This window comes from Gigantopelta aegis, chromosome 13 (assembly GCF_016097555.1).
Source record: "Gigantopelta aegis isolate Gae_Host chromosome 13, Gae_host_genome, whole genome shotgun sequence".
In the NCBI taxonomy this organism is placed as follows: Eukaryota; Metazoa; Mollusca; class Gastropoda; order Neomphalida; family Peltospiridae; genus Gigantopelta; species Gigantopelta aegis.
The window spans coordinates 30,378,951-30,386,645 of NC_054711.1; positions in this window are offsets into that span (position 1 = coordinate 30,378,951).

Genomic DNA, 7,695 nt, shown 5'->3' on the forward strand with positions numbered 1-7,695 from the left:
ATAATTGTCCAGTGTTGCTTATTGCAATCCTCGATTATTTGTTGTCGCGCATGTGCAGACCCAGCGCAATGTGGCGTAGAGCGTAAAAATCGCTGTAAAGTGACCAGAACGTGCACCCTAGCCACGTCACGCCTCGCTTATATCTAAAGCTAGATTTATACTTTTGACGCCGTCACCCGCTGTAATACGCTAGCATGCGCTACGCCGATTGCCAGTGTCAGCTGGCGACTATGGCAGACATTAGCGTCATTAGTGTCATTGTCCCAAGTGTAAATCAATGCTCGCAGGCGCCGACCTAATGCGAGTGCGAGTGCGAATAATTTCTACATGCTCATATACCACTAGAGTTTCGAGCATGTCCGTCCCGGGGCCTGTCTCTGGATAGCCATGGGGCTTGTCCCGGGACAGAAAACAAAATAAAGCGGACAATTTTTAAATTTACATCCAAAAATTTAATTGTGGGCCTTTAAAATTTTGATGCTCATCTCTAATTAATATAATTAATAAAGAAAATTCTACTCATTAAATTTTGTTGCTAGATTAGATCGGTTGGTCAAAAAGAAATTAGATCAGATCGGTGGCCTGACTCGGGATGGGGGGGGGGGGGTGGGGGGGGTAGAGGTGAAAATGGGAATTAGTAAAACAAAATTAATAGAATTTAAAAAAAAAATAAACAAAAAAAAAGAAAAAAAAGTTACAAGCCAAAAATAAAAAGAATTGACTGATCGGTCGAATATTTATATAATTTGGAGCATTTTAGGACAGTCCAAAAATAAACAAGAGAAAGAAGAGAGGATCGGACTATTTAATAATATTAAAAATAGAAAGTAATTTCGACATAAACTTTTGAACGAAGGTCTAAAAGTTTAAAGTCCGATCTATATGTCCACGTGAGTGGCCTCGTTAAAGCCGTTAGGGTGCACAGTTTGTAGGGACGAGATGGGTTGCATCCCGACAAGAAAACCCCTAGATTGACCGTCAACAGACGTTGAAGGTGTAGGGCAGGGCTCGACAGTAAGGATTGTCCGCCTGTCCGGGACAAGTAGAATTTACTAGGGACATGTGAATACCCCAATTCACATGTCCGACCGGACAGGTGCTTCAAAATCCGATAATATCGCTAATTTTTCGCATTTATTCAGCGTGAACACGATCTCGTTGATCTTGTCCCAATGTCGGAAGTTGATATTTCAGTAACTTCCAATACGCATGCGTTAAAATGTCATAACAACAGATCAATCGCGATACTTCTCATGACAAGCCATGCAGGCTTTATGTAGCGCTGTCATTGGTCAATTGCTGTCGTCTGCTGGACTGGAAAAGGGCCAGGGACGGCGTATATTTACGTAAGTATTTTCTGACAAAACAATAATCAATAAAATCAATAAAAAACCATGCAGTAATTTCAGTAGAATTCGGAAGTAATTTGCAGAGTAGCAAATGTAAACGGCAAAAGACCTACATACATCATACTTTCATCTGTATAAATAGTTGAATCAGCAAGATTGAAAGTAGACGGCAAAATAATTTAATTAGGGTAACATAGACGGACAATTTCGCACCATAGATTATAAGTTGTCAATGTCGGCACCTATTGAAAACAATAACATGTGACATCCAGTAAAAAAAACCCCATCAATTATCTGTCAAATAATTTAATTTTTATCACTTTCTGATGAAGCATAAACTTGTGTTTTGCATGATAATTAATATAACCACATCATGAAAACATGTTTAGAAGTCTATGGTGTGAACTTGTTATGTTCTTTGGAATAATATGGAGCTGAAGTTATTGTTGGTACAATATTAATGTCCTCTCTGATGAATTGTATGCAGAGTTATTTCTCTTACTAGTATTTGACAACCTATATTTTTCTGCATTTAGGCTTATTTTTAGTATAAAGGCATAAAAGCATGTGTTTATTTACATATTTCATGGTCAATATTTTGCATGTATAATTCATATTTGGTCAGTTTATGCCATTGTGTGTGTTTAAACTGCTTCAGTGGTGCATGCAATTTAATATGCATTAACACATCAGATATAATATATTCGCGCCATCACAACCAACACCGACAACTTTTGACCTCCATTCATCAATGCTGAGATCTCGGAATGCTTGGTCGATAGCACGATACACACCATCAGCATGTGCATGTTCTACCGGCTGGCAGCGCAGATACTGATTTTGTGCTTGTCCATTGATGACATAGCGAACATAGATGAGTTCAACTTCACTGACACTTGTGTCAGTTGCTCCATCAAACATGCGCCCCATCACTGAACAGTGTGATATCTGTTCACCGACAAGCATTGTCACTTTGACACTGGTTACCCATCTTAGCACCATTCTTTTCGTGGAGTGATAATAACTTTGGGTAGACAGTGAAGGGGAGCTCCTCCTTAACAACGAAGTAAGCTGTATTAAATTGTTTGAAACACTTTGCTGAGGTTTATCTTATTGAGCATATCAATCAGTTGATTTTTTTTTATATTCTTTGTTTTGTTTATTGTGATATGGATGCGATTACAATTGATGTCTGGTCATTTGAAACTCGAGTGCTAATGTTTATCTCATTGAACATAATATTCTTCAGCTGATTGTTGTCATTTGATTGTGTGTTTTTTGTTTGTTTGGTTGTTGTTGTTTTTTACTGAGATTTGTGACTCACCGACTACATTGACGATTTTATTGTTAAGTTCACAATCTTATTTTGTGATGCAATAAAGATTCTTCTAGTCAACTCCTGGATATTGATTTCTAACTCATGTCACATGATGAATGCGGAACAAAAATACCAAAACAAATACAAGGACATGTGGTCTATCTGATGGGACAGGTAGTTTTATTCTTTGCATGTCCTACAGGACAGGTGCCTTAACAAGTTAATGTAGAGCCCAGTAGTGCTGTGCTGAAATACATATCTTGAGAAGCCGGATCCGTCTGAACGAGAGAATCAGACTAGGGTAAAGTGCAGTCGTCATGGGTTGGTATAGTGGTACGGACGGGCTTGATTCCGGAGGATACGAGATGGTATCACAATAAAACAAAGTAAAGTCTAGAAAAGAGTAGATGGGGCCGACCCCGCTTCCTATTTTTTCTTAGAGTGGGGCGGTCAGTCTTCCAGTGCTGCTAGGACAGGCTCGGACATGTAGAGACTAAACGCGAACAACCGTGGCGTTCTGCAAGAATGGCCGTCATACGAGTCACGAAAAAAACAAGTCAACATAGTTAGACGGAGAAATGACGCGGAGGCAAGGAATCTCGCTAAAAAAGAATCCAGCCTGGTGGTGCAGACTGTCGAAACGAGAAGCGTTCCAGCGTTCAGTCAGTTCCAATGGCCGTATACATCCCAGTAGAAAACTGAAGGATCCCCAAGTCGAGCCGCGAAACACGTGCAGTGTGCACAAGCGAAACAAACACGTCTTACTACGTCGAGCTCCAGACTGGGAATGCGACCTAATGCAACAGTTATAACTGAAAGTAAAGTTTGTTTTTATTTAACGACGCCACTATAGTGCATTGACTGTTTAATCATCGGCTATTGGACGTCAAATAGAATGGTCATTCTAACAGTTTCAGGGGAAACCCGCTACATTTTTCCATTAATAGCAAGGGATATTTTATATGCATCATCCCACAGACAAGATAAAACATACTACGGACTTTGTCCAGTTGTGTAGTAATATTTGGGATGAGGAAAAAATAATCAGAGAATTAGTAAACCGAGTAAATTAGTAAAACAAACTCCCTATTATATGGCATGTGGAATGATGTGGCTACTACTGATTGGCTGAATGGTCGTTTGCAATTGCATTTGCAAGCGCACATCTTGAAAGTTCAGCACAACTGAAATGTTTATGCCGAAATGCGTCGGTTTACGGCGAGTGCTCCCTGACCTTTAAAGAAAGTATAAACATACGCGTTAGCGAACGCCGGCAGCCACCGCCTGTGGCCGTATGCTAATGTATTACGGCGGGTGACGGCGTCAAAAGTATAAATCCAGCTATAGTCTGTCACTGCCAATGTATATATACTGGACAAAAAAAGAAACTTCCGATTTGTACATATAGTATTTGTTGTGTTAAAGAATTCATTGTGTAATCAAATTATATAGGTAGTATTAGCCTTGAGCTGTATTATCAGGATTCATAAATTTTATCGATTATTTTTGCACTGTTAATCGTCGACAACGTGAAATTAAATTTGCACGTGCATGCATGGTTCGACATGTCCCGTGTAGTATTCGGTCAATTTGTTTTACTTGTCTTTCTGACATTGTTGTCAAGTGAACGAAAACGCTTCAAAATTTGTAACAAAATTAACGTTTTTTACATTGTAGCATTCTTAGTATGCCAAGAATACCCAATAATTTACGCGAACGGGCGATTGGCATGTTTGATGCTGGCATGTCGACAGAAGACGTTGCAAGGCATGTTGGGAGTTCTAGTCGAGCGATACGAAATCTTCGCGTAAGATTTCAAACGACAGGAAGCACCAACGACTTGCCACGTCGTGGACGTCCGCGTGTTACAACGCGTGGTCAAGACCGCTATATCATGAACACGCATTTGCGCAATCGATTCCAAACTGCCACTGCTACTGCTGCTAACACACCTGGGCTTCATAATAACCGAATCAGTGGGCAAACTGTTCGTAATCGTCTGCGGGAGAACGGTTTACATGCACGACGTCCTTACGTCGGATGCGTTTTAACGCAACGGCATCGTCTAAATCGTCTTAATTGGGCACGTGTACACGCTCGTTGGATACGGCGACGCTGGAATACCGTTCTTTTTTCGGATGAATCCAGATTTTCTTTACAACGTGGTGATGGCAGGGTGCGCGTCTGCCGTAGGAGAAATGAACGCTATGCTGACTGTTGTGTTCTTGAACGAGATCGTTTCGGGGGTGGGGGTTTCTGTCATGGTCTGGACAGCCATTACCCATGGTTATCGTTCACCACTAGTCATTGATGGCAATTTAAATGCTCAACGTTACCGCGATGACATTCTCGCTCATCACGACATTCCTCTGTTCCATAACAACGCCAACATCTCGATTTTTCAGCATGATAATGCCACCTCTCATACAGCTAGAGACACTGTAAATTTTCTTAGGACAAATAGCATTGATTTCATTGATGACTGGCCCGCTAAAAGTCCAGATCTCAACCCCATCGAGCATGTCTGGGATAGTCTGGACAGACGATTGAGGCGTCGTCCCAACCCACCCGCTAATGTCAACGAACTTCGTCAAGCGCTCATTCAGGAATGGAACAATATTCTACAGGCAGAAATCAACACTTTAGTCAATTCTATGCGCCTGCGATGCACTGCAGTGGTCAGTTCAAGAGGTGGTCATACCCGTTATTAAGTGGGTGTTTTTTTTTTTAACCCCTACCACACTTGGTCAAAATTTCTCCCAGTTTCTGTTTTTTTGATTGTCCATGATTTTTGCACCAAACGATGCATCATGGAACACTCTTTAAACGAATATATAACAATTATTCCCCCGGTTTGTTTTCATCAAGTTATGTTCAAGCAAAGTTAGCGGAAGTTTCTTATTTTGTTCAGTATATATAGAAACCGATTACTGGCTACTGCTACGCATCGAACGCCGACAGCCACTGCCTGCGGCCGTATGCTAATGTATTACGGCGGGTGACGGCGTCAAAAGTATAAATCCAGCTATAGTCTGTCAATGCCAATGTATATACACCCTCCTGCTCCGGAATTAGTCACTGGCGAAGTCAGAGGCTAAGTTCGCGGTGGGCGTGCCTGAACCTTAATTGGATAGGGGCACGTTAAACGAGTTTCCATCCCATCCCATGTATCTACTCAAAAGAATTTAAGGGTCAGACGATATTTTCGACATTATTTTCTGAATGTCAATTATATTAGCTAGACCATAATGTCACGCATGGTATTGTTCCATTTTGACGAAAGTGGGTCTAAGCAACCCATAAATGAATTAAAATCCACTGTCATTGACACTGTCGACTGGTTCTAATGGCGAAAACATGCTTACATTTGCACGTAAATTAGGGCGAAAGCGAAAGGTCTGCTAAGTGCCCATAACTTGCTTTTTCACAAAGCGCTTCATTTGCATGCTTTGCATGTGTATTCCATGTTCCCAATGCTGAATTTCCGTATAATTGGAGCTTGCGTTCGTGTACGGTGCACACTCCAAATTCGACAATGGCACGACGTCAACTGACTATCGAAGATCGAGGAAGGGCTATTGCTTGGCTTCAGGATGGCAATACGCAAAGAAATGTTGCTCTGAGACTTGGTGTCAGTCAGAGTGTCATTGGCCGACTGTGGCAAAGGTACTAAGCAACGAATTCTGTTCGAAATCGTCCACGTTCGGGAAGACCCCGAAGTACTACAAATAGAGGACCGCTACATCACCAATTTGGCTCTACGTCAACGCACAACCACTGCACGCCGATTGCGTGACAATCTGCGGACTGCGACTGGAACTCGAGTGTCTGATCAAACCATACGCAATCGTCTGAGAGCCAATAATCTACGCTGCCGTCGCCAGGCTGTTCGACCACCACTCCTACCACGTCACAGAACGGCCAGACGTCACTGGTGCACACTTCATCTGCGGTGGCAACGTGTTCAGTGGGGTCGAGTGATGTTCACTGATGAGTCCAGGTTTAGTCTCCAGTTCAACGACGGTCGGGTTCGTGTCTACAGACGTCCTGGGGAGCGCTTCGCTGACGTTAACGTTAGACAACGTCACCGGTTCGGTGGTGGCAGCGTCATGGTGTGGGGCGGCATCTCTATCCACACCAGGACCCCCCTCTATGTGGTGGATGGCAATCTGAATGGAATCCGCTATCTGAATGACATTATCCGGCCGTTGGTTCTCCCAGGCCTTCAGCAGATTGGCGGCGGGGCAGTTCTGCAGGATGACAATGCCAGACCCCACCGCGCCAGGGTGGTAACGGACTTTCTCAGACAACAAGGTATCGCCAGGATGGATTGGCCAGCATATTCGCCTGACTTGGCCCCAATAGGACGAATTAGGCAGGAGAGTTCGGGATAACCATGCCCCTCCGGCCAACCTTCATGATCTGGGTCAACTTCTTATGGCAGAGTGGCAGGCCATTCCCCAAGAGTTCTTCAGACGTCTGATCAACAGCATGAGGCAACGATGTGTCGAGTGTATTCGCGCCAGGGGTGGATTCACACACTATTAAACGAATGTTCTAATGTGTAAAATCCATGTTTGACAACCTTCAACTTTGACAGCATGCCATGTGACTTTCTTGTATACAGTGACGTTTATTTGTGGTTTTTTGTAAATATGGAACAATAAATTAAATTTTTGGTGTAGTTTACATCATGAATCTAATACACTCAGAAACTTATTTGGTTATAACTTTTTGACCCTTAAATTCTTTTGAGTAGTATATATACACAGAAACCGATTACTGGCTACTGCTACGCGTCGCTGACGATGGTCTGTCTCCGGCATGACACTGGGCTGCTGTGTTCCAAAAATACGACTGTCGTGTAAATAGTCAGTCAGACTTTTGTTTTTGAAAAACCCAGGAGTGCTAAAAATCGCACTCCTCAAAATGCTTACGATGGGGTGGAAATCACACTCCTCAAAATGCATAAGAGTGTAAAATCTCACCCCTCAAAATAATCATAATTAGAAGCACGAGACCGAGAGG